Source organism: Panthera pardus, unplaced genomic scaffold, assembly GCF_024362965.1.
Source record: "Panthera pardus isolate Hobbes unplaced genomic scaffold, ASM2436296v1 HiC_scaffold_8, whole genome shotgun sequence".
NCBI lineage: Eukaryota > Metazoa > Chordata > Mammalia > Carnivora > Felidae > Panthera > Panthera pardus.
Genome location: NW_026527013.1, coordinates 81,943,345 through 81,968,689, shown reverse-complemented (window position 1 = coordinate 81,968,689; position 25,345 = coordinate 81,943,345). Strand labels below are relative to the sequence as shown.

At 39.2% G+C, this 25,345-nt stretch overlaps 1 long non-coding RNA gene across 9 annotated transcripts in view; it reads left to right on the top strand.

Moving 5' to 3' along the window:
• The first annotated feature begins 31 nt into the window (after positions 1 to 31).
• The window catches only part of LOC109268139 (uncharacterized), a 152,792-nt gene continuing 127,478 nt past the window's right edge, over positions 32 to 25,345 (top strand). For 3 of the 9 annotated variants that reach the window (XR_008420509.1, XR_008420507.1, XR_008420506.1), the window contains exons 1-3: positions 35 to 591; positions 2,268 to 2,462; positions 16,528 to 16,709. This is a non-coding gene — a long non-coding RNA (uncharacterized LOC109268139). Of the gene's footprint in view, positions 592 to 2,267; positions 2,463 to 16,527; positions 18,826 to 25,345 lie in introns of those variants that run through there. The other 6 variants (XR_008420511.1, XR_008420510.1, XR_008420508.1 and 3 more) reach the window with 5 other exon arrangements.

Genomic DNA, 25,345 nt, shown 5'->3' with positions numbered 1-25,345 from the left:
GGGCGGGCGAGGGGCGGGGGAGGGGCGGAGCGGACGGGCCACCGGCGAAGCCCTCCATTGGACGAACCATGCTGAGGGATCCCTCTGGGAGCCAACCAAAGGCGCGAATCTGGAGCCGAAGAGGCAGGATCGCCAAGGGGACCCGTTTTGGAGGTCACAGCTCCTCTGGGCGCGGCTTAGTGGCGGAGCTTGCCGTGAGGGGAGGGTCTTCCACTTGTCGCCAGCGTGAACTCTGGTGCCCCGTGAGTGTTCGGAATGGACCCCCAAATCTGCCCCCGCCAGGTCGCACTCGACTCTGTTTCGACGACTTTTTTTGTATCACTTTCTCTTCCTTTTTGCCTTGGGGTCCCTTTGGTCCCTCCCTTTCTCTTCGCTCTCAGAAATCCGAGTTTCGCAGATGCTTAGCTCAGAGGAGAAAATTGTGTGCGGAATTAAGTCCTTCCTTCTGTTAGGCAGTTGAATGGGAGGGACCAAAAATCACTTGGTGTCCTGACAAGATTTGTTACAGTTGCTAAGATCGTCAGCTCTAATGCTTTGAGGGAGATAACTTCCTGCAAACCCAGAACTTTCGGATTTCTTCCGAGCTCGAAGGTAAGACCCCCTGGAGAATTTTTCTTTTAAACTTTTATGATACACCCGTAAAGATCTTAATTTTATTGCAGTTGTTATAAATGAACCTTGCTAAGAAAAATCCGTTAGCGATATTTATTGATGTTTGAAAGGCAAAAAAAATTTTTTTGACTGTGAAATAGTGGTTAGCATCCTGAGTGTTCCATGTTTTATAAGCGTGTGTTTTGATTTCTAGCTTAGAAGATAAGGAATTGGGGGAGATGAGGTACAGTAGTACAGTTGCAACCGAGGCGAGGAGTAAGATTTTAATTTCACTTTGAGGTTTCACAGGAGATTAACAAGTCAAAGGAACAGACGCAAAAATAAAAGTCAAATCAGGAAATGAGCAGTCGGAGAATATTCTTAAGTCTTAAAAGGAGCCCCAAGTTACCTGTAACTTTTTGGAAAACAGTTAAAAGTAACTTTCCAGGATTATCATTTCTTGTGACCATATGAAATTGGAATTTTTTGTTTTCCCTTTTTTGTTTGTTTAGAATACTTTGGAGTCAAAATTTAATAGTGGTCCTTTTTTTAGGTGCCTCAGATTTTTAAAATAATCAAAGTATTTACTTCCTTTAATACATATCAGTGAAAGAAAGTGAAAACTTAGTGGTTGCAATTGATTGTCAGCATATGTATTCACGAAAAGGAACATTGGTGGAAAAGCAGACTAAGAGGATGGGGCTGGAAATCATCAGCTACTAACTAGCTTTGAGACCTCCGTCACAATTCTTCATCTGTCAGAGCCTCTGTTTTAGCGGAATAAATTCAGTTATATGATCACTAAGGTCTCTTCCATGCTCTAAACTTCTGCTATATGCAAGAAGCTTTACAAAGTCACACTGAAACCATTACAATTAGAGTAGCTTCTTTTTTTTATTTTAAAAAAAATTTTTTTTAGTGTTTATTTATTATTGAGAGACAGAGCATGAGCATGGGAGGGGCAGAGACAGGAGAAGACACAGAATCCGAAGCAGGCTCCAGGCTCTGAGCTGTCAGCACAGGAACCTGACACGGGGCTTGAACTCACAAACTGGGAGATCATGACCTGAAGTCAGATGCTTAACTGACTGAGCCACCCAGGCGCCCTAGAGTAGCTTCTTAATTGTTGACCTTCCAAGCGCATAAATGTGTCTCTTGTGTATGGTAATATGGTAATTGGAAACTTGTGCCATTTATTTTCTCATCTCCCACATAGAAGTCTAGGATGTCTAACTTTGTAAGGGCCCAGCTACAATGTACTCTCACCTTCAGGAATTTTTTTCTGCTTGCACTATATATAGTCTTTTATACTATTATGCACTCTTATCAGTCCTAACCTTAAATTTGCAGAGCCTGGGCAAATGTGGCTCAGAGGCTCACATACCATGTGTCTAAACATTTAAGTTATAAATCAAGATAACAAACTATTATAAAAAAAATATTCTGGGGCACCTGGCTGACTCAGTGCAGCATGCAACTCTTGATCTCAGGGTTTTAAGTTCGAGCCCCACATTGGGTGTAGAGATTATCTAAAAAATAAAATCTTAAAAAAAAATGTATTCTATTCTAATACATGATGTATCTACTGAAATAATGATCTGGAAGGCCAGGTTTAAATTTAGAACTCTCAGATTTCTAGCATTCTCAGATGCATCCCATTCTCTTCCCATTCCCAGCTTCTTCACTTACCACACCAGAGGAAACCTTGCACGTGTGCATTCAACATGTCCAAGCTTATGTCCACATCCTTCACTTCCTACAAATAGTGATGTCTAATCAGCACGGCTCTGTCTGCCCCCTGATCTGGGCACACATGGTCCCCTGATCTCATGGACTCCTTACACTTTGCAATTGGAGGAAGATCCTTCCAGGTAATTCAGTTTGCACTATTACTGTTATCAGGGTTCAATTAACTGTTTTCTTTCCTGTGTAATCAACCATTCTCTTTCAACTAGATCATTCCTTATAATATTAGGAGAGAATTCCCATCACTGTCACCAATTCCTGTTGGCTTAATCTCTGCTGCCTTGCTGAAACCATCCACTTTTCTCCATGCCCATTGTTGGCACCCTATTCAAAGTACTGCCCCCTCGCACCAGGATAACTACACTGACCTTTGTTGTGATTTCCCTATATTCTTGTTTTCTCAAATCTGTTCTCCATTCTACCCAGAATGCTCTTTTCAAAACCTAAATTTGGTAATGTCTCTTTCCTTGCTTCACACCTGCCAGTGGCTTCCATTGCTTTTAGGATAAAGAGCAAATCCTTAATGTGACCTACACACATCATGATCTAGTACTTTCTTCTGTATCAAGGTAAAAGCTCTTTAGTTTCTAGAATGCACCATGCTATCTTTCAACCTAAGAATATCACATATGTTTCCACTGTGTGGAAAGCTTTTCTCCTTACCTGATGCTTCTGTGATGGTTTGGATAATGAGCATAATGGAGGCAGATATCATGAATACCTCCATTATTTCTAACCTGCATGACTTGATGGACAGTGGTACCATTCACTGAGCTAGGAAACATTGGAAAAGGGACAAGTTTGGACTACTTCCTGACCTTGGACCTGATGAACATGAGATGCTGGTGAGAAATCACTTCCTTTGGATCTCAACTTAAGCCAATTCTCACTTGTTTAGAAAGCCTACCTTTTCTTCCCCATCAAGACTAGATTCCTTGTTTGTTCCTGTTCTTTTTATCCCCATTTCTTCTGCTTTTCATTGTTGTTATCAACTCACTGATAATCTTTCCCACACCTTTTCATTCTCTCCTCTATAACAAGCTCTGTTGAAAACATACCCCATATACCCTGCTTCTCCATCTTGTTTGAAACCTTGAGGACACAGCCTGTACATTTGAAAGTTGTTTCTTCTCAGGGCGCCTGAGTGGCTCAGTCAGTTAAGTGTCCGACTCTTAATTTCAACTCAGGTCATGATCTCACATCAAGACTCCACACTGGTCTTGAGCCTGCTTAAAATTCTCTCTGTCCCTCTCACAGAATTTCAGGTTGTTAGTACTCTTTCAAAGTCATGTCAAAATCCCTCCCTTCTATCAGATTTTGTGGTATGGCTGTATCATCCTTCACTGACTTCCTGGTCATTTTGCCACACTTAATGAAGATTTTGATATTTTGCTTATGTTCATGCCCTGTACCCTTCAGCCAACATTTTAACTGACCTCAGCGTCCACACTTATGAGCCATCCAATATTCTTGCCTCAGTGTTTCTTCTAGGACTTGCATTTCCATCCTGTTTCAGTCACAAAATAGCCCTTTCCTGATCCTTTTCATCACTCTTCCATCTCTGAAATCCTAAACTATAGTGTTTTAATATTCAGGTTCCTCATTCCTCTATACCATACCCTTCGCTTTGACCTCAGCAGTACTCCCAGACTCTAGATCTTTCTTTTTTACCTAATTATGATTGCCAAATAAAATATAGGACACCCAGTTAAATTTGGATTTCAGGTAAACAATGAATAAATTTTTAATATAAGTATCCCCCTACAGAATTTGGAATGTATTTATACTAAAAAGATCATCTTTTTTTAATTAAAAAAAAATTTTTTTAATGTTTATTTATTTTTGAGAGATAGAGTGCAAGGGGAGGGGCAGAGAGAGAGGGAGACACAGAATCTGAAGCAAGCTCCAGGCCCTGAGCTTTCCACACAGAGCCCAACACAGGGCTTAAGCTCATGAACCATGAGATCATGACCTGAGCTGAAGTTAGATGTTTAACCCACTGAGCCATCCTGGTGCCCCTAATTTTTTTTCTTAATGTTTATTTATATTTGAGAGAGAGAGATACAGAGTACGAGCAGGGGAGGGTCGAAGAGAGAGGGAGACACAAAATCTGAAGCAGGCTCCAGGCTCCACGCTGTCAGCACAGAGCCCAACACGGGACTCAAACCCATGAACTGTGTGATCATGAAATGAGCTGAAGTCAGATGCTTAACCGACTGAGCCACCCAGGCACCCCAAAAATAATCTTTATTTATCTGAAATTCAAGCTTAACTAGATGCCCCTTTTTAATTTTCTCAGTAAATCTGGAAGCCCTATAGTAATCCATCCTTTCTATACTTTCTTCACTCTCCAGCCTAGAGTCTATAGTATGTAATTGGTAGCATACGTTTACTAACACCTCAGTTCCTCACACTGTAATTCTCTTCCTCTCCATGCTGCTGGCAACGTCTATACCTGCTCTTCTGTAGCCGGCCTGAGCATTGTTCCCTCTTTTCCATTTAAATGTTTGGCATATGTCCCTGCTCTCGATCTCACTTTGCACACTTCTTTGTGATAGTATGCATCACAGTGTCTTCTGATAGCTCACAAATGCTGACAGTTCCCAACTTCCCACCTGCCTTAACCTTGTATCTGATTACTGACTCTTACCCAGATGCCAAGCAGACATTGCCACCAGTGTGGCCACAAATACCTCCGAGTTCATACCACCCATTCCCATCCTCCCCTGTGTCATTTCCTACATTCCTTACCATTCAAGCTACAAACTTGGGAATCTTCGACTTCTTTTTTCCCTCCTCCTCCACATTCAGTGGGTCACTGTCTCTAGCCAGTTCCTCTTCATTCTTGCTGCTGCTTCTTGCCTTCAGGCCTCAAGCCATCTTGGGTTTTGTCAATGATTTCCTTACGAACTGGTCTGTCTACGTTCAGTCTTGCATCTTCTAAACTATGCTCCATGTTGCTACCAAATTGTATTTCTAAAATGTAAATCTGGAGGTGCCTGGGTGGCTCAGTTAATTAAATGTCCGACTCTTGATTTTGCCCCAGGTCATGATCTCATGGTTTGTGAGTTGGAACCCTGCGTTGGGCTCCATGCTGACAGTGCAGAGCCTGCTTGGGATTCTCTCCCTCCGTCTCTCTCTCTGCCCCTCCCCTGCTCATCCGCTCGCTCTCTCTCGCTCTCTCTCTCTCTCAAGAATAAGTAAATTAAAAAAAAAAAAAACAAACCTTTAAAATGTAAACTCAATTATCCTTCAGTCTCTTCAGGAATTCCCTTTTGCATATGGAATAAAAGTCACTTTTTAGTGTAGATATGAGCCATTCTTGATATATAACCCCACCACTATCTTTCTAACTCTCTTACAGCTTCCCTCTCTTTCATCTATTCTGAACTATGTGTAATTGCTAAAAGAGTTGCACTCCCTGTCGCCATGTGCATTCTGTTTCCTCTGCCTGGAATACAGTAATAAAGCTCTGCTTGCCCTTTCAGATTTAGTTTAAATATCTCCCTTGGCGGTGCTTCCTGACTGGTCAGTGAGAATTGAGCATCCCTTTGTGCCATCATCATTCTACATAGGATCATTGGTCTCTGCTTTTAGCCTGTGAGCTCCTCTTTGGCAGAGATAATGCAGTATTTATATTTGTGTGCATAGTATCTGGGATGGTCAGTGCTCAATAAATGTATATTGAAAAGACCTGTGTAAAGTGCAGGTTTGTGATCTTTATGGTAAGATGGGGACCTGGGGCTACAAACATGAATGCCAGATGGTCTTGGTGCATTCAAAAATAATAAAAATAAGGCAAGCTGAATGTTATCTAGTAAGAAGTGGGGAGGACTGTGGAAAACTAAGAATACTTGCCTTATCTACAAGGTACATTTGCTTCTCAGCTCTAACTGATTATTTCCGTATGGAAATGCAGTGGGCCTACTTGCTAGATATCTAGATTTTTTTAAAGTGAAATTTCCTAAGAAGCTGTGTGAGCCAAACAAAACTTATCAGGCGTGTAACCTAGTGTGACTTCTTATCTAGAAAAGAACAGCTTAGTTTGGGTAAGGTAGCTTTTGAGAGTTTCGTTTGTTAATCCACAACCCTACCTTTGTCAGTTGCTGAAATAGATGCTAAGTAAATGCATTTGGCCCTTGAATGACATAAATGTCAACTACATGGGTACACTTATGTGTGGATTTTTTTCAATAACCATAGTACAGTGCTACAAATATTTTCCTTATTAGTAACATTTTTTCTAGCTTACTTTATTATAAGATTACGGTATATAATATAAACAACATAGCAAATATGTATTAATTTACTGGTATTGTTAAGGTTTCTAGTCAATAGTAGGCTACTAGTAGTTAAGTTTTTGGGGAGTCAAGGTTGTATGTGCATTTTTGACTGCACAGGTAACAGTTAGGACCTCTAGTCCCCGTATTGTTCAGGAGTCAACTTATACTCAGGTTTCCAGCCATAATGTTTGTTAGCAGAGCTTAGAGCTGCCTGCTGCACCTCTTAGAATCTGGTTTCTGTATACATGATGCCCTCCCAGTATTCCTGAGCTGAATTATATTTTCACTGTGCCAGTACACTATCCTCTGGCGTTGTCCTGACACCCTTGGCTAAAGGTCTTTGTGCTTTATAAAACCCCATATTAACCTTAAAGACATCTCTTCTACCAGTCTGGCTTGGACATCTCAAAGCCCTGCTTCTACCACATTGACCTGCTCATCTTTATGTGTCTTTCTGACTTGAGTTATTGCTTGTAAAGAGTGGTTCTGTGCTTTAAGAAAGCCTGACCTTTTCAGCTACCATGTTGTCAGTTCTAATTTAGTCTACGTCTAGTACAGGGGCCAGCAAATTTGTTTTCAAAGAGTCCAGTAATAAATATTTTAGGGTTTGCAGACCACATGGTCTTTGTAGCAAATATTGTTTGTTGCACAAAAATAGCCATAGATAGCATGTAAATGAATGGGTGTGATTATGTTTCAGTAAAACTATATAAAATTAGGAAGCAGGCTAGATTTGACTGCAAGAGATAGTTTGCTGACTGTTGTTTTAGGATTTTGATTTCTACCTTTATACCATGTGAAAAGATGGTTGAAGATCGCATGCCACACTCCACTCATGCTGCATTAGCCACACTAGCTTTCTCTCTTTTCCTTGATCATGCCCATTCCTATCTGAGACCCTTTGCCCAGGCTGTTTCCCCTGCCTGGAATGCTTCCTCCCTCCCACCCCCAACTCTCTATTTTTGCAGGTGTCCTAAAGGCTTTCTTTGACCATTCAATTGAAGGTGGCTCTCTTTTCATTATTCTTTATCACAGTATTCTCTCTGTTTCAGAGCACCTATCACAGTTTATAATTACTTTACAATTATTTCTTTACTTTTTATCATCTCCCTCAGTAAACAGTAAGCTCCATAGGACACAGATCATATCTTTTTTTTATTCATTCCAATTCACCGGTGTATCTGTAGAATCTAACAAAATGTCTTGTATACATTAAACACTCAACAAATGTTTATTGGATATATCAGTATAGATAAATCAGTCAGTGAGTCAGTCTGAATTATGATTTGCCAATGTAATTGTTTTCACCAGAAAATGATAGAATAGTTCTATAGTAGTCTAAAGGTAAAACCACCAAAAAAAGTCAAAATTTTAGCTTTCTGATGAATCCAGTTATGTCCACATACGGGTTTCAGTCATAGTAATTGTTTCCTAATATATTTGTACATTCATGCACTGAAAATTCATACAACTAAAATGCCATTCTATATAACTTTTTTCCCAAAGGTACAGACAGAATGGCTCCAGCTGAATAAGTAAAACAACACCAAGTTATAGCATGAGATTTTATGTGGCATTATATCTCCTACAGGGACGTTCAAGGCTATAAGAAAAACACTGATTATAATTCTAGGAAGAAAGGTATGTTTAGATAATAGATGAAATAGTGACAGGAGTAAGAGGGTCAATTTTGATTCTTTGGTAGCTGTCTTCAGAATTATAGAGTTAAGCAACTAAATAAATTTCAAAAAGAACTCTATTAAATTAGAACAAAACATAGTATCTAAGGCTACTTAGTCTCTTTGTATGTATCTGAAAACCTTTTGTTGTATTAGTGGAGTAAAAAACCTTTAGATCAACATTGCATCTATCCACACCTAACCTGTTAAAAGAACTATTGGACTTACCTTCAGAAAGGAAACTTATGAAGCTGCATATATTACATTATTGCCTTTTCTACCGGCAAATAAGATTTCTATCAAGTTTGAAGTCCATGTATACATATATGGCAAGAACCCACTGAACCATAGATACATCATCAATTTCTTTGGTATACCGACACTGGGCTCTGTAATGATTATGTAAATCCTTTCCCTCACCCTAATTGTAATCACTGAACTTACGAAGTAGAAAAGAAGCTATTTGAGATCCCAGGGTTGAAGCATACTATATGTTGTAAATAGAAGTGTTTCATACAGAAATAAATAAGAGGCATTCAATTATTATGAGATACGAGAAAAAATTAAAGTACCCAAATAGCATTTATTAACCAAATAGTATCCAACATAAAATGTTTTTTAAAAAATAAAGGATCTAGGTGTGTGCCTGGGTGGCTCAGTTGGTTAAGTGTCTGACTTTGGATCAAGTCATGATCTCACGGTTCTTGGGTTCAAGCCCCATGTTGGGCTCTGTGCTGACAGCTGGAGCCTGCTTTGGATTCTTTGTCTCCCTATCTCACTGCCCCACTTGTGCACGCGCGCTCTCTTTCTCTCTCAAAAATAAACATTAATTTTTTTTTTTATAAAAAATTAAAAGAAAGGATCTGGGGCACCTGGGTGGCTCAGTCAGTTAAGCATCCAACTTCGGCTGAGGTCATGATCTCACAGTTCGTGGGTTCAAGCCCTGCATCGGGCTCTGAGCTGACAGCTCAGGGCCTGGAGCCTGCTTTGGATTCTGTGTCTCCCTCTCTATCTGCCCCTCTTCTGCTTGCATGCTCTGTCTCTCTCTCTCAAAAAACAAAAAAAAATAAATAAATAACTAAATAAAAGATGGGGGCGCCCGGCTGGCTCAGTCAGTGGAACATGTGACTCTTGATCTTAGAGTTGTAAGTTCAAGCCCCACTTTGGGTATAGAGATTGCTTAAAAAACAAATAAATAAATAATTTAAAAAATAAAAGATGAATTTGGGACACTGGAAGAGGATTATCTGTTAAATTCAGCAGCCACTTTCAGTTCAGTTGGATATCTCCAAAACTTTTCGGATTTATCATGCAGCTCCTTCTCACAATATTTTACAGGTTCCTCTTCTTCTCAAGCATTAAATAGTAGAGGCGCTGAAATTTCAATTCAAGGACACTTTTTTCCCTCTCACGTTATTTTTCCTGGCCAATCTCAAACATGCCATAACTTTAATAAATTAGTTTTATAGTTACAGCTCCCCAATGGACATCTCTAGACCTGACTGTTCCTGTGTGTTTATGACCTATCTAATCAGCATCTTCCATGGATATGTCAAAAACACCTCAAACTCAACATTTCTGTGGCAGAGATGGCTAGTATTTGTTTGCCCCCTTCTTCCTTACTACCGGAACCTTTATTTCATTTAGTTTGCAATGTGCCTAGGTTAACAAGAAAAAATAGCCTTCCCAACCTCCCTTCCTCTTGGAGATGGCAATAATATGGTGGATGTCTTTGGGTGAGGTTTTCAGGAAGGCCTTTTAAGGGTGGGAAGAGACACTTAGCCTATTTTCCCTTTCCCCTTTCTCTCCTGCCTGGAACTTGGATAAAGGGAAAAAAAAAGGGCAGTAAATGGTCAAGATTGAAAGCTTCCAATCCATATATTTTTTTATTCAACATTTTAGATGAGTTGAATTCTCACCTCTCAACCTGTAGTATCATTTTCCAACAAATATAAGCCAACCACTTGCTCAACCACAATCTTCTTTCCAGTTTGAATATGCACTCAAGTTCAGCAGAAACAGAGCAAAGTAGAGGAAAGTGAAGTTGAAAAGTGTAAGTGAGGGAGTAGCCCACTGTTTAAAGGCTTCATTGAAGAGCCAAAAGGAACCACAAAGCAGAAAGAAGGTATAAAGAGTAAAAGGGGCCAATAAAGTAAATAGAAACCATCTATAAATATGTCTCTTCTGGAGTTAATTTTGCTGCCAGAATTTTAATATGGGAGGACATCAGATCATTTTAGAAAAGGATAGGAAGCCTATAAAATGTATGACAGGAACCTTATTCAATGTTGTAAAGCTCTTAAAAGCATGTTTTGTCGTTCCACTCAATTCTCTGGGAAGAAGGAACTATTTTAGTTGATGACTGGTGGGTAGAGGGTAAAATATAACCATGAAACCTAGGTATGGCAAAGAGGTGTAAAGAAAAATGATAAACTCATAGAATATCTGGATTGAAAAACCAATCCTATACCCAGTTTGTGAATTTTCTTTACTACATACCCTTTCCTTTCTTTTCGAACAGGAAAACTTCACCTCCAGAATAATTGTTCTCTGCTTTGTAGCTTTAGCCACACTATCTGACCATTACTATGGGTAGAAGGATAATATTTACTGAGTGCCTCATGTAAGCCTCATATTTGTGGACATTTCACTTTATCCCGTGCTTTCAAAAAAGTTTTCCAAGGCAATTTTCAAAACTGAGCTCGAATGGCACATTCATTCTGACTCAAAGCAGTTTTCTTTCTAATGTGTCCTGTCTTGCAGGGGAGAGCAGAACTTTAAAGCATCAAAAAAAAAAAAAAAAAATGTTTTTAATTTTATTTATTTTGAGGGGCAGGGGGTGGGGAAAGAGGATCCAAAGCAGCCTCTGTCCTGACAGCAAAGAGCCCCATGAATTCAGGAACTGTGAGATAATGACCTGACCAAAGTCGGCCACCTAACTGACTGAGCCACCTACGTGCTCCTAAAGCATCAGATTTTAAATTCAGACATTTACCAGACCTTTTTAGAAGTTTCAGTTAATTAAATTCCTATATTCTGAAAATGGGCATTCAAAAAAGGTACCATGTTTCTTAGGGCACTGGTGCTTTTTTATCTCCCAGAAAAGAATAGGCCAGCATTACTACTAGGGGAAGGAGTGAGAGTGGGAGAAAGTAGGAAAGACCAACAGACCTATAGAAACAGTGGCCTCAGCTTTTATTTTATTTATTTATTTACTTATTTACTTATTTATTTATTTATTAATGTTTGTTTATTTTTGAGAGAGAGAGACACACACACACACAGAGCATGAGCAGGGGATGAGTCAGAGAGAGAAGGAGACACAGAATCTGAAGCAGTCTCCAGGCTCCGAACTGTCAGCACAGAGCCTGACATGGGTCTCGAACTCACAAACCATGGGATCATGACCTGATCTGAAGTCAGATGCTTAACTGACTCAGTACCCAGGCACCCCTGGCTCCAGCTTTTAGAGAAAATTTATAATTCAGTTGCCCAGAGAAAGTCTGGGTAACCTGAACATCGTGAAACAAGTCTAACAGATTCCAAGGGGCAAGGGGGATGACCCACAGTTAGAAGACAACAGTTTTGTGCAAACACTGCCCCTAGAACCAGAGCATTATGAAGCTATGACTGTCACAAAGTTATCATTTCATTATTTTAGCTTTACAGATTTTACTTTGAAAAGCTTTTTTGTATAATTTGTACAGAGCCATGAAGTAACATGTATCTTGCCTTAGATTCAAGTGCTGGCTCTTGATTCTCATCAGATGAATAACTATCTCTATACCATTTGATTCAAAAATAGATGTATAATTAAACAGCTATACTAAAGAACCATCAAATAAATAACCACTTTTTAAGTTAACTTTTAAATCTAACTCAAGCTGTATTGTAATTCCTATTTTTTTTTTTTTTTAAGAACTGATTTTTAAGTAATCTCCACACCCAACATTGGACTCAAACTCATAACGCTTACATCAAGTCTCCCACTCCACTGACTGAACCGGTCAGGCACCCCTGTAATTCCTATTCTTAGGATTTTAATGTTGGTCTTTTCTCTATATTCGATTTTAATGCCTAAAAAATACTAAGTTCTACACTATTGTCACTGGGAGTTTTAACATCTATTAGTGAAGAGGATGGGAAAAAAAGGTACAAATCTGGTACCTGGAAACCTTGAATACCAAGGCACAAAGCCTCGGGTCAAAGTTTGCCATATCCATCCTTGCCAACAGAGATGAACAAGTCCAACGCCCAAAGTGGATAAACTTTCTTTTTGTAAAGTTATTGTAACTTGGGTGGAATTTGTCTTGAAGTCTTAATCTTGCCATTTGAGTTCACAAATACTAGCAGTGTGCCTGGCTCATCACTTTGATACAGGTCACAAGCGTGGGGAGTATAGATGTTGAGTCTCTTCTTCACCGTGAACTGTCAGCACATAGGCATAGCTATTAGAGGCACAAAAGGTCTAAATACCAAGGGAAGTGCTTCAATGATTATCATAGGAAAATAAGCCTAAAGTAATGCAGCATCAATATAACTACAGGTATACAGTCATAATGTGTAGTGCTTATAAATCAATAAATAACTTAGTTTGGGGGTTAAATACTATTTCTGATACTCCAGGTAGAGGCATTAAACAGAAAAATATAAATACATTAGTGGCAAATGATACAGATTTTTTAAAGATGCGGAGGACATCATTATTTTTATTTCTATTGGGATACTAATAATGCCAATTACCGCTGTATAGATTTGAAAATACAAATCATATTTATCTCAACTCACATTAACTCTTCTGCCTCCCAGGATAATCTCTCATGTTTATGATGAGAGATTTTAGTAATTAAAAATTTTTTTTCTAAGTTTTTTAACATTTATTTTTGAGAGACAGAGATAGAGCACAAGCAGGGGAGGAGCAGAGAGAGAGAGGGAGACACAGAATCCAAAGCAGGCTCCAGCCTCCAAGCTGTCAGCACAGAGCCTGATGCAGGGCTCGAACTCATGGACCCCAAGATCATGACCTGAGCTGCAGTTGGCCGTTTAACCAACAGAGCCACCCAGGGACCCCCAAAATTTTTTTGCGATTCAGTGATGTTATTACTTTCTACAGTTTCTTTATTCCTTGATATACTATGACTTATGCTAGAGGTGCTTGCTTTTCTTACTACCTATTATGAATTCCCCTTTTCAGTTTATTTTCAACTAATTATTAGATAGCCTGCTTTTTATTGTCCATATGCATTAAGTAGTTAGCAGGTACTTATTTTTTTCTGTTTTTGTTTAAGTAATCTCTATACCCAACATGAGGCTCAAACTCACAACCCAAGATCAAGAGTCGCCAGGTGCCCCAAGTTAGCAAATACTTACTAAACATCCACTTGGTACCCAACAGTAGGCTAAGTTCTGGGAATATAGCAGTAGGCAAGGCAGACATGGTCCCTGTCCTCATGGAGCAAACCTTACTATCTAGTCACAAGATCTGTTTCCAATAAGCCTTTCGTTGATGCTTAATTATTCAAGACTCTTCTCTCATTTCTTATTTATTCATACAACAAACAGTAGTGAGTATCTGTATGGACCCAGGACACCATGACGATATAATTGAGAAAACAGACATAACCTAAATTATAGCACTGTCGTTAAAGTAATGCAGTGGTAGCATGAAGTATATACATTGAAAATAGAAAAGGCAGATCAACAGCTCTGGATGGAAAAGAGAATATTCAAGCAGAATTAAAGATTAGTAAGCAGAGAAGACGGAGAAGGACTCTTGAGGCTGAGGAACGAGCATTTGGAAAAAGATAAGGAATGACATGTTCAATATGCTATTCTCTGTAAGAACTTCATTGTAGTTAAGTATAAAGGACACAAAGTGCCATAAAAGGAGAGGAGTCTCTCAAATGAGCTAGAGCCAGATTGTGAAAGGTTTTGCTCACGACTGCCTTGGCATGTTGGAGTCATTGAACACATCTTATTAACTTAAGGGCTTAAATGAGGAAGAATGAAAAATGTTCATGTAACTGTGTTTCACTTCCTTCTAATTGCTCATGGGTTTCACCAGGTGCTTCTTCCTGACTTTAACTGAATAGTTCTGCTTGCCATACAAGACTCGTTTGCATTTTAACTATCATGTAATACTTAAACACTATTGCAGTTATCACAGCTTTCTCACAAACCAAGTAATAATAGGCACAATTTGAAATTTGAAATTAGATTTACTTTTGTTCTCACTAATAAATTGTTTGACTTTAAAATGATACATTCATTTCACACAACTAATCTCTTCATTTAGCATGCAAATACTTTGAAAGTAAAATCATTAAATACTTTGATGTTGGTTATAAAACAATACTCAGGTAGCTTCTTCCTGCTATTTCTCTATTTTTTTTTAAGTTAAAAGTCTATTTTGAAGAGATTTTTGCCACACATATAAATGCCAAAGCAGGGGAAAATGGTTTAAAATACCGTTAAACTAGGGGCGCCTGGGTGGCTCCATCGGTTAAGCAACTGACTTCTGCTCAGGTCATGATCTCACAGTTCGTGGGTTCGTGCCCCGTGTCAGGCTCTATGCTGACAGCTCAGAGCCTGGACCCTGCTTCGGATTCTGTGTCTCCCTCTCTCTCTGCCCCTCCCCCTCCTCGTGCTCTGTCTCTCTTGTCTCTCAAAAATAAATAAACGTTTAAAAGAAATTTTTTTTTAAAAATAAAATACTGTTAAACTAAATAAAGACAATGAAGCTTAAACCAATGGTTATTCTTATGGGAGGCACCAAGTCAATACTTATCCCATTCTTGAGAAGAAATATCTGAATGCAGGATGTTTGTGGTTTTAAAGTAAGTCTTTCCTAAAGTTCAGGAAACATATATTAAGTACTTACTCTATGCCAAACTTGATTTTAGTCACTAAAAATATAAATATGAGTAAAACATGCTTCCTGCTCTCAATGGACTTGTCATCTACTGAAATGTTAAGTTGAACCATATGAAATTGCTTTTTTTAGGTCAAAAATGGTCAAATACCAGTTCAGCCTAACATGTATATGTAAACAGATTTTCCATGATAGAGATAGGAACGAGGTACTACACACACTGAGAGAGTGCTTCATGCTGCCTAGAGCATTCAGTGAAAGCTTCCCAAAGGAGATGACATTTGAGCTGAGTTTTAGAAAATGATTGGGAGTTCACTGTGTGTTTACAGGAAGTGAAGAGAATGAGGGCATTCCAGAAATAGGAAACAGCATGTGCAGAGTTGTTGAAGCGAGAATGAGCCTAGCGCATGTGGGAAATTGCACATAGTTCAGACTGGTTGCAATGCCAGATATGTTGGGGGTGACAGGAGACGAGGCAGGTGAAGTAAGCAGAGGGCAGATGGTGGAAGGTTGGATGTTTTAAGCCAAAGAGCTTGATTTTATCCTTGAAATTGGTGAGATGTCTGTAATCTAGGGAGTGTGCAAGGCAATCTGTCAGGAGTCAGAAAGAAAATATTACTAGTTATATGTATATATTTTTAAGTTTACTTATTTATTTTGAGAGAAACAGAAACAGCAGGAGCAGGGGAGGGCAGAGAGAGGGAGAGAGAGAGAAGCCCAAGCAGGCTCCATCATGCCAGCACAGAGCCCAACATGGGGTGTGAACTCCTGAAACCGTGAGATTGTGACCTGAACCAAAACCAAGAGTCAGACACGCAACCAGCTGAGCCACCCAGGTGCCTCTACTTCATGTATATTTACCTTTGCCTTATCTTTTTCAAATTTCCAATTAAATAGGGGTTATAGGGGGCGCCTGGGTGGCTCAGTTGATTAAGCATCTGACTCTCGGTTTCAGCTCAAGTCATGATCTCAGTTCGTGAGTTTAAGGCCCACATCAGGCTCTGTGCTGACAGCATGGAGCCTTTTTGTGATTTTCTCTCTCTCTCCCTCTCTCTCTGCCCCTCCACTGCTCTCTCTCTCAAAATAGTAAATAAATAAACTTAAAAAAATAGGGGTTATAATGTATATAATTCTTAATGCAGTACTGGATGTGAATAGTGTATAAATAAATGTACATGTATTATGGTGTGTTACAGACTGAATTGTGTTCCCCAAAATTCATGTTGAAGTTCTAACCCCTAGTATCTCAGAATATGACTTTGTTTGAAAATAGGGTACTTGCAGATATAATTAGTTAAGATCACACCAGAGTAGTGTGGGCCTCTAATCCAGTATAACTGGTGTCCTTATAAAATAGATCACGCCACATGAAGATGGAGGCAGATGTTGGACTGATGCTTCTACAAGCCAGAGAATTCCAAGGTGGCCAGCATATCATCAGAAGCTATGGGAGAGGCATGAAACAGATCTTTCCCTCACTGCCCTCAGAAGGAACAGGTGGTGCTGACACCTTGATCTCGGATTCTAGCCTCCAAAACTGTGAGACAATTTTCTCTTGTTTAAGCCATCTAGTTTATGGTACTTTGTTATGGTGGCCTTTGAAACTAATACATGGTGCATGGTTGAAAAGTTTGGAGACCCCAGTTAGAGAATGAGAGCCATGGAAGAATTGGTATATGTTTAAGAGTCCAAACTATATATGTCCTGTCTTTATTCATTTTCTATATTTAATAACTTATTTTAGGGCACCTAGGTGGCTCAGTTGGTTAAGCATCTGACTTCATTCATGTCATCATCTCACAGCTCATGAGTTTGAGCCCTGCATTAGACTCTGTGCTGACAGCTCAAAGCCTGGAGCCTGCTTCTGATTCTGTATCTCTGTCTCTCTCTGCCCCTTTCCCCGCTCAAGTTGTGTGTCTCTCTCTCAAAAATAAATAAACATTAAAAAAAAAAACCGTAAAAAGTAAATAACTAAATTGAAGAGATTTCTTAGCTTATCAGTACTTCTATTAAAGGCACTATAGTAGAAAACAATGTGTTCATCTTTGTGTTTGGTGTAGTTTATGTTAAAGGAAGGAGGAATTAGGAAATACTTGACTTAGTATACTTTAGTTCAAAACAGGCCAGTTTTAGGGAAAAAACTTATATTTAAGAACCCCATTAGGCAGAAGTGGAGCCAAAATCAGAAATAGGGTCCTACCAACAGAGGGCATACCTGTGAACAGTCTGAGAGTTTATCATCAGTGCTGAGAGGACTGTAGGCAAAGCATATATTATTCTAGCTGTGTAATTTTCAAGTGCTAAAGACAACCTGTCCTTTTTATACAAGTTATACATTAGTCATGTGTGTGAGATTCCAAAATAGTATGATTGAGACAGTTTTCAAGGACAGGGGTAACACCTTAAACTCAAATGTATCTCTTTAGAACCTGTGTGTGGGTCAGCAAAATCTGGAAGTCAGCAGTACATTAATTAAATAGCATATTATTTAATAGTAACTAATCTATTAATATAAAACCCAGGTTAGTAGATATTAATTAATATATTAGCTAATTATTATGTTTCTATAGTAATACAAAATGTATTTACACATTAATGAATTTAACATATATATAAATATTTTGTTATTTTAGGTCTTTGTTGGCCATGGAATATTTGATCATTTTTGGCCTTATTTATGCAAGTCAGTGAAAACATTTTGAAGTCCTACTTTTTAAAAAATTCAAGTGTATTTATAATAGCTGTGCCATCCTTTAGACTTTTTAAAGTAATAGAATCATTTCTTCAAATAAACTCTTGTGTGGAAGCCCAGTATGCTCATAACTGCATTAGCAGTATACCCATTATAGAGGACTGGCCATTTGTAGAAATATATCCTCATGTTTTAAATCTTGTTTCTTATATCTAGTCTGGAAATTCTGTACTTTGTGGATATATTTTCTATATTCACTATAATTTAACAGAATGAAAAAGAAATTATATAGAAGAGGATAATAAATATGCTACTGACCTATGATCATAGAACCTGTGCTTGGAGTTGCTATCCAGTAGTGGAACTAGATTTGTAAGAATACATCCATCATCTCTAGTTTAGACCCCTTTGTAACCAGCACTGCAGTCTGTGACCTGTAGCTACCTGGTCCAGAATATAATGTCTACTATCCCTAGAAACACATTTCTCATTAAGGAACTTCCTTTTTGTGCTTCCACTACTGTTCTTTTAACAGTTTCTGTTTTTGCTCTATTCAGCTACACCTTTGCCACCTTTGGACTCAAAAACCTGTTTGTCCAGTTCAATAAATGTTTTTTTTTTTTTTCTCTCTCTCTCATTCATGACTTATATTATTGTAAGCTCATAAATATTTGGAACTGTATATACTTTTTGTATGTTTAGATTGTTATAAAAACTGGTACCATATGGAGAAGTTGGGCATTAGCAGTGGAGTCTTTCAGAATTAAGAGTTTTTGCCTTCATGGTATTTATCACATGGCTATTTTTAAAGAACAAAATAAGTCAGGTAGCCAATCTGACTGCCAGTAAATTGCAATTCAGACTTTTCCACTTTTGTCTAAAATGTACATATAAAAAGATAGAAACGGGGTATAATTTGATCATCAGTGAATCTTTTCAATAAAAATATACCCAGAGTCTTTATTCTTTTTTTGTTGTTGTTATTGAAGTATAATCAACATACAGTGTTACATTAGTCTCAGGTATACACTATGATTCCACAGTTCTATACATTACAGCCCAGAGTCTTATATCAAATAATGTTTATTGAGACCCTACCATGTGCTCATTATGCTAAGCCTTGGGAGGTGGACAGCAAGAAGTCAGATTCAGTATACAGTGGCAAATTAAATGAACATGATCCTGGCCTCATGGCATAGATATATTACAAATACACATATATACACACAGACAAAAATATACTAATATAATAAGTATAATATAATACTCTGATACAAGTTCCGAAGGAAATAAACAGAGTTCTTCAATGGGAGTAAAAGAAGTTACTTTAAATAAAACAGTCAAAACAGGAATGTGAAGTGAAAAGAAAGCATTCTAAGCAGAAAATAGCTTGTGCAAAGGCCTTGAGGCCCACTAAAGTGGGCTTATTCAAGGAACAAGACCTTAAGTTCCATGAGGAAAAGATATTTTTCTTTTGTCTAAAACAACATATGTTATGTAACAATCACTAAAGAAATATTTGTGTACAACTGAATGAATATCTGTATACCTAGGATTTAGTGAGTACAAGTTGAGGTTGAAGAGGTAGGCAAAGATCAGCTATGCCAAGCCTTGTTAAAAATTGAGGGACCGAATTCACATTTTATAAAGGTCACTCACAACTGTGAGAGGAACTGTTTGGTAGAAGAAGGGAAACCCAGGTTCATGATGCAGTGGAGGTAGAGACAGTGGACCAAAGAAATCAGTAAACAACTATGTTAGAGCCAAGGTCAATGGGTTTAACTTCCTGCCCACTTCAGCAGCTTAGCAAAGTGATTGTGTCCAATATAGATCTTTATACCCCTGGAACTCCCATAGCCCTTCAACCCCCAGACCAAGCCTGGAAAGAAATTAACCTTTAGCTGAGAATTTAATCAAGCCCTTAAAGAAAGTAATTTCAGAGTTTCTCCTGAGTCTTTGTGTAATTAAGGGAATGACCATCTTAAATGAAGTCACAAGGACGATCAAGAATATAGATTATTTTATAACTGCCTTGGTTTATGCCCAATGAGTATTTCTTTTGAAGAGATTTTACCACACATACAGAAGCAAAAGCAAGGTACAATCATTTTTGAAATAGTGCTAAGCTAGGGGCCCCTGGGTGTGTCAGTCGGTTAAGTGTCTGACTCTTGGTTTTGGGTCAGGTTATGATCTCACCATTTGTGATTTCGAGCCCCACATTGGGCTCTGCACTGAACGTGCAGAGTCTGCTTAGAGTTTCTCTGCCCCTCCCTTTCTCTCCCTCTCTCTCAAAAAATAAATAAACATAAGAAAGTTTAAAAAATAGTGCTAAACTAAATAAAGCCATGATACTAAACTAATGGTTATTCTTAGAAAAGGCTTGCCTCTCTCACACTTCCTGTGGCAATGTTGCAAGGAAATAGTTGTTTTCATGGAGACTCTACCTGTTGTTCTAGTCAATGGCCAATAGAATTGTGCCTAGGGACTCACAGAGAAGTGTCTGGGATGCTAAGGAGCAATTGCTTGGTGGGTAACTTAGAAGGACATTAAGACAAAGCCTCTTTTCCCCCAACATATACTAAAAATAACCTTGACCAGAGCTGTGAGACTGACAGTTGTTTTATAACATTGATTAGCACATAGGTTCTCAGTGAATCAGGATTTGCTACCTCACAGGGTTAAGTAGCCTGTTTCACTTTTGTATTGATCTAGTCATTAGAGTTACTTCTTTCATTGAGCCAAGGCTTTTCCACCTTTATTCCCACCTGTTGTATATAGTTTTACTCTCTCGATCTCTAGCAAATAAGGCTGATCACTTTTGTTGGAATTTTAAGATTTAATTTATTTTGGAACAGCTGCCTGGGCTACTTTTAATCCTGTAGTATATTGCAAGAGAAAATGAATCAGTGGCAAGAATTAAGCTTACAAGATGCAGAGGACAAAGTGCCGCCTGTGAAGGTAAATTTTGTCTTAAGATTTGCCAGTCCCTGCAGCCCTTTTAATGAGGCAACTCAGTCTACATCTGTCTAGCCAAAATAAGTAAAAAACAGATCATTGCCCTATTCCCTTCCCCTCCTCCATTCCTAAGCCACTTACATAACTGGTAGAAAATTACCAAGATCCCCCATTGAGTTGTAAGGTACCATCCTTCCACGGCCTTGACTTTGGCTGTCCCTTTCGCTGCACTCTCCCTCTGTGTATTCTATTCGGTCTCCTGCCCTCCTTCTTCAGCAGCTATTCCTCCACCTGTTTTGCCTCTTCCAGAAATGTAACCTTTGTGCCATACTTGTCATCTTGTAGTTTAACCCCTTTTTAAGAAAAAAATTCCTTTATCTTCATTGTATCTGGGCCTCTTGGAGAAGAGAGAAATACGCACTGTCCATCAGTCAGTTTGTACCAGAAACAGTAATACAACATGTATAGTCAACTGTACAAACATGTTAAGTTTGGAAAACAGGGAAAAGTAAACATCTATAATCATACCATACTAACACAAATCCATTCATCTGTTTATTTATACGCTTATTCATTCATTCAAGTCACCAGATATTTACTGACTACCTATTATGGTAGTAACTGCCATGCCTTGTAGGGAATTATGTTCTGGTAAGGGAACTGTAGCTAAGTAGAAACAACCACTAAAATACCACTGTTTCGGTATATTTTTATTGGATCTTAATCTTACAGTTTTTCTAATACATTGCAATTATACAGTCTATACAGTCTTGCATGCTTTATTCTACTTTTTAACTTACAGCACATGACAAGAGAGGGGCAAAACTATTTATTCAATATTTTTGCCTGTCAGGAATAAGATCCTATTATTTTTTTTTAATGTTTATTTATTTTTGAGGCAGAGACAGAGCATAAGTGGGGGAGGGACAGAGAGAGAGAGGGAGACACAGAATCCGAAGCAGGCTCCAAGCTCTGAGCTATCAGCACAGAGCCTGATGCGGGGCTTGAACTCACAAACCGTCAGATCATGACCTGAGCCGAAGTCAGTTGCTCAACTGACTGAGCCACCCAGGCACCCCAAGATCCTATTATTTTTAACCTGAGTCTGCAGTTCATATAGCAGACCCTGCTCCTGATCTGCTTCACAGAGCCTATCTCTAGCTATACTGTTTGTCCACCTTATAACTGGGTGAGCTTTGGGTAGATAGGTACTTCTCACTGCCCAGCAGTCTTCAATAAGGGTGCCAGTTGAGCTCACTCTTATTTAATTGGAGGCTGGGGCAGAATAGGCATCAGTCTGTGAAGAGGATCAGCTCTGGGCCAGCTATTTCAGTTCCTTACAGATCAGCGTGCGTGCGGATGATAGAGGTCTCACGACTTGAGCCATAAGTCAGTGATCCTGTGGATGTTTTCTCATCTCTTGACTCAACTCTTCTTCCTTTATTCCTTCATTCCTCCTTCCTTCCTTCCTTCCTTCCTTCCTTCCTTCCTTCCTTCCTTCCTTCCTTCCACAGTCTTATTCTTTTACCTCTTCTCCTCCCAGATTTTCACAAAAGACTACTTGTTTTTTTTCTGGAATGCCACCTCTCCACATGGAAAAAGTGAAGGCCTAGTTCATTTGATTTCTTCTTGTAGTTTTACTCTCAGGAATAGAGAAAGGGGAGGGAATAGGGCAATGATCTGTTTTTCACTTTTTTTGGCTAGATAGCTACAGATTCAGTTACCTCATTAAAAAGGCGGCAGTGACTGGCAAATCTTAAGACAAAACTTACCTTCACGTGGGGCACTTTGTCCTCTGCATCTTATAAGTTTAATTCTAGCCACTGCTTCATTTTCTCTTGCAGTATATTAGTCTTACAAATTTCATAGCCTCAGGTGTCCATTTGGGGTCTGTAGCTTTAGCCCTTGCCTGGTTTCTGCTCTCTTTGTAGTTAGAATCATATTTTAATATAACTAAGTCATACCGTATTTTTTTTTTTTTTTTTACAATTCAGTGGTTTTTAGCATATTCACAAAGTTGTGCGACCATCACCACAATCTAATTTAAGAACTTTTTCATCACCTCAGTAAGAAACCACACATCCATTAGCTGTCACTCTTCATTTCCCTTACTCTTCTGCCAGCCCTAATTAACCACTCGTCTATTTTCTGTCTCTGTAATCTGTCATTTCTTCTGTTGGTAGAGAGGATAAGTGCAGATGGGGAGAAAGGTGAGCTCTGGTTCAGAAGTGAGCTTCTGCTTCTGATTTCTGCTTATCTGCCATCCCCCAAACTTGAAGTTAAATAAAACTCCTTGCCTCTTTGAAGATGTTCTTCCAAAGATTTCCATCTGATCTCCAAAAGATAATTATACATAATATCTGTAAACATAAATATATTCCTAAATGTACTCTTATTTCATAAGTTTGATCTTTTTTCTTGTGAATGAGTGATCCTAGTGCACACACATGCACACACACTCACCTGGCCCCTATATTTCAAAGCCTTCTTCAAAGCCAGACAAAGCCAGACAATGAAGGGCATCATGCCTCAAACACTGTCCCCTAATTTCCTGATTCCTAGGTTTTCCAAATCAGGCTGCCATACTTATATCTTGGTGATTTTTAGATATCTCACAATACTAAGTAACAGTAAAGAGTGGGAGTCAGTAGAATGAACCATGGGGAATGACTTGGGGGAAACACCCCTCTCTGCTATGTATACAATTAGAATTGACCAGGGAGAGACAAAGAGGGGTGGCAGGGCAGTATGAGAAGGCTCTTTAGCAGTTATCTTTTCCAGCTAGAGCATCTTGGCCTACCTAGCATCCCCACCCCTCCAGAGTGGTCCTTTGTGATGTCTAAGCTCCCCTTAACCACCATTGGCTGCAGTGAGTGCCCTGCTGACTAAACAGAGCAGAAGGGGTGTGACTCCCCATTGTTCTGGGAGAGGTATATATACAGAGGACAAACTCCTGGGGTTAGACAACTGAGAGGCTGCAAGATGGCAAAAGTGGTGAAGAAATCATGGAAACCACAAACCACAAGCACCAAGCGGTGGAAGAAGAGGAAGACCACCTCTCAACCCAGATCAAGAGGCATTAGCAAGGTCAGATGACCCTACCCAAGCTTCTCTTCCTTTTCCCCATTTATGTTCCCCCCACCCCACCAGTCCCCTCCCCAGATAATCCTGCCTCTGCCTGGCACAAACCTCCTCCTTAGCTCTCCACTTTCCACCCAGCCCCCATTCCCTTGTCCCAACCCAGTCTCTGGGCTCACCTTGTTGCCTTACCAGGTGCTAAAGACACACAAGAAGATGAAAAGATCACTTCACATGAGTTTAAGAAAAAAATACTCTCCTAAAGTTATAACTACTTCAAGAAGAAAGAAGAGAGCAAGGAGGGCCAATTAATTTCACCCATAGACTGAGCCAAAAGCAGCCAGGCCAGACCCAACGGACTCTGTAGAACTACACCATTCCAAGACAAGACCGGTGCAAACACTACATACAGAGCAAGCTTCAGAGACCTCAGACGGTCTGCGGAGAAGTGGCCAACTGCGTAAAGACTGATACAGATGCTAATATGAAACATGGAACACAAGTGGAGGTGATTAAAATAAAACCAATAGGGTGTAAGAAGCCCCTCCAAAAAATAAAATCAGGCATTCTGCGTAGAAATGAATCGTGTTGCATTACTGCTTAAGATTGTTCCTCAGAATAAGAGAGTGAAATGACAGAGAGGTTTAGCATCTTTGTTGTAAACCAAGCTCTTGGCCCCCTGATGTCTGCCTGAGGAGAAAATGTACATACAGCTTACCAGGGATGGAAAAATGCCCTTTACACCAGAGTCTCTATCCATGGCAGATGAGTTTAACAACTTCCTTAATTCCTTCCTTCACCTATATATGGGTGAAAATCAGCAGAACATAGCAAATGCCCATGCTCACTCTAATAGACTTAAAGGCAAGGGGGACCAAAAAAAAAAAGGAAAAAGCAAAGATGTCCCTAGGAGTCTCTAACGTTGTCAGTCATGATTCACAACTGAACTGCTCAGGTCACTTGGGAATAATTTAGTTGGAAGTTGAAGGTCCCTGAGCTTCACTGGCTCCCTCATCCTCTATTGACCTGGTGAATTGTAACAAAGGACAGCAGCACCAGGCCCAGACACCAGGAGAGGGTACTCATGTGGCCACATCAAGCAGAGGCCTCACCAGATGCTCATCTCTGGAATGATTCTGCCCAGCTTCCCCAGTCTCACCCTGCCTATCAATCATCCATCCCCTTTAAAACCCAGAATGGAGCACTCAGTGTGCCCTGCAGAGTCAGAGTTTAAATATTTTCTAAGGATATAATTTCTAACTTATTATAAATATTGATATTTAAAATAAACTGTTACATTAGTCCTTTTTTTTAAATCTGCAGTATTTTCAGATAAATTCTACCCCTCTTTGCTATGGATTTAAGCGTGGGAGGCGCCACCAGACAGGGTTATTATTTGGCCTGTATTTTTCTCAGAAAACTTTGAATCTGCTTAAGTATTTAAACAAGC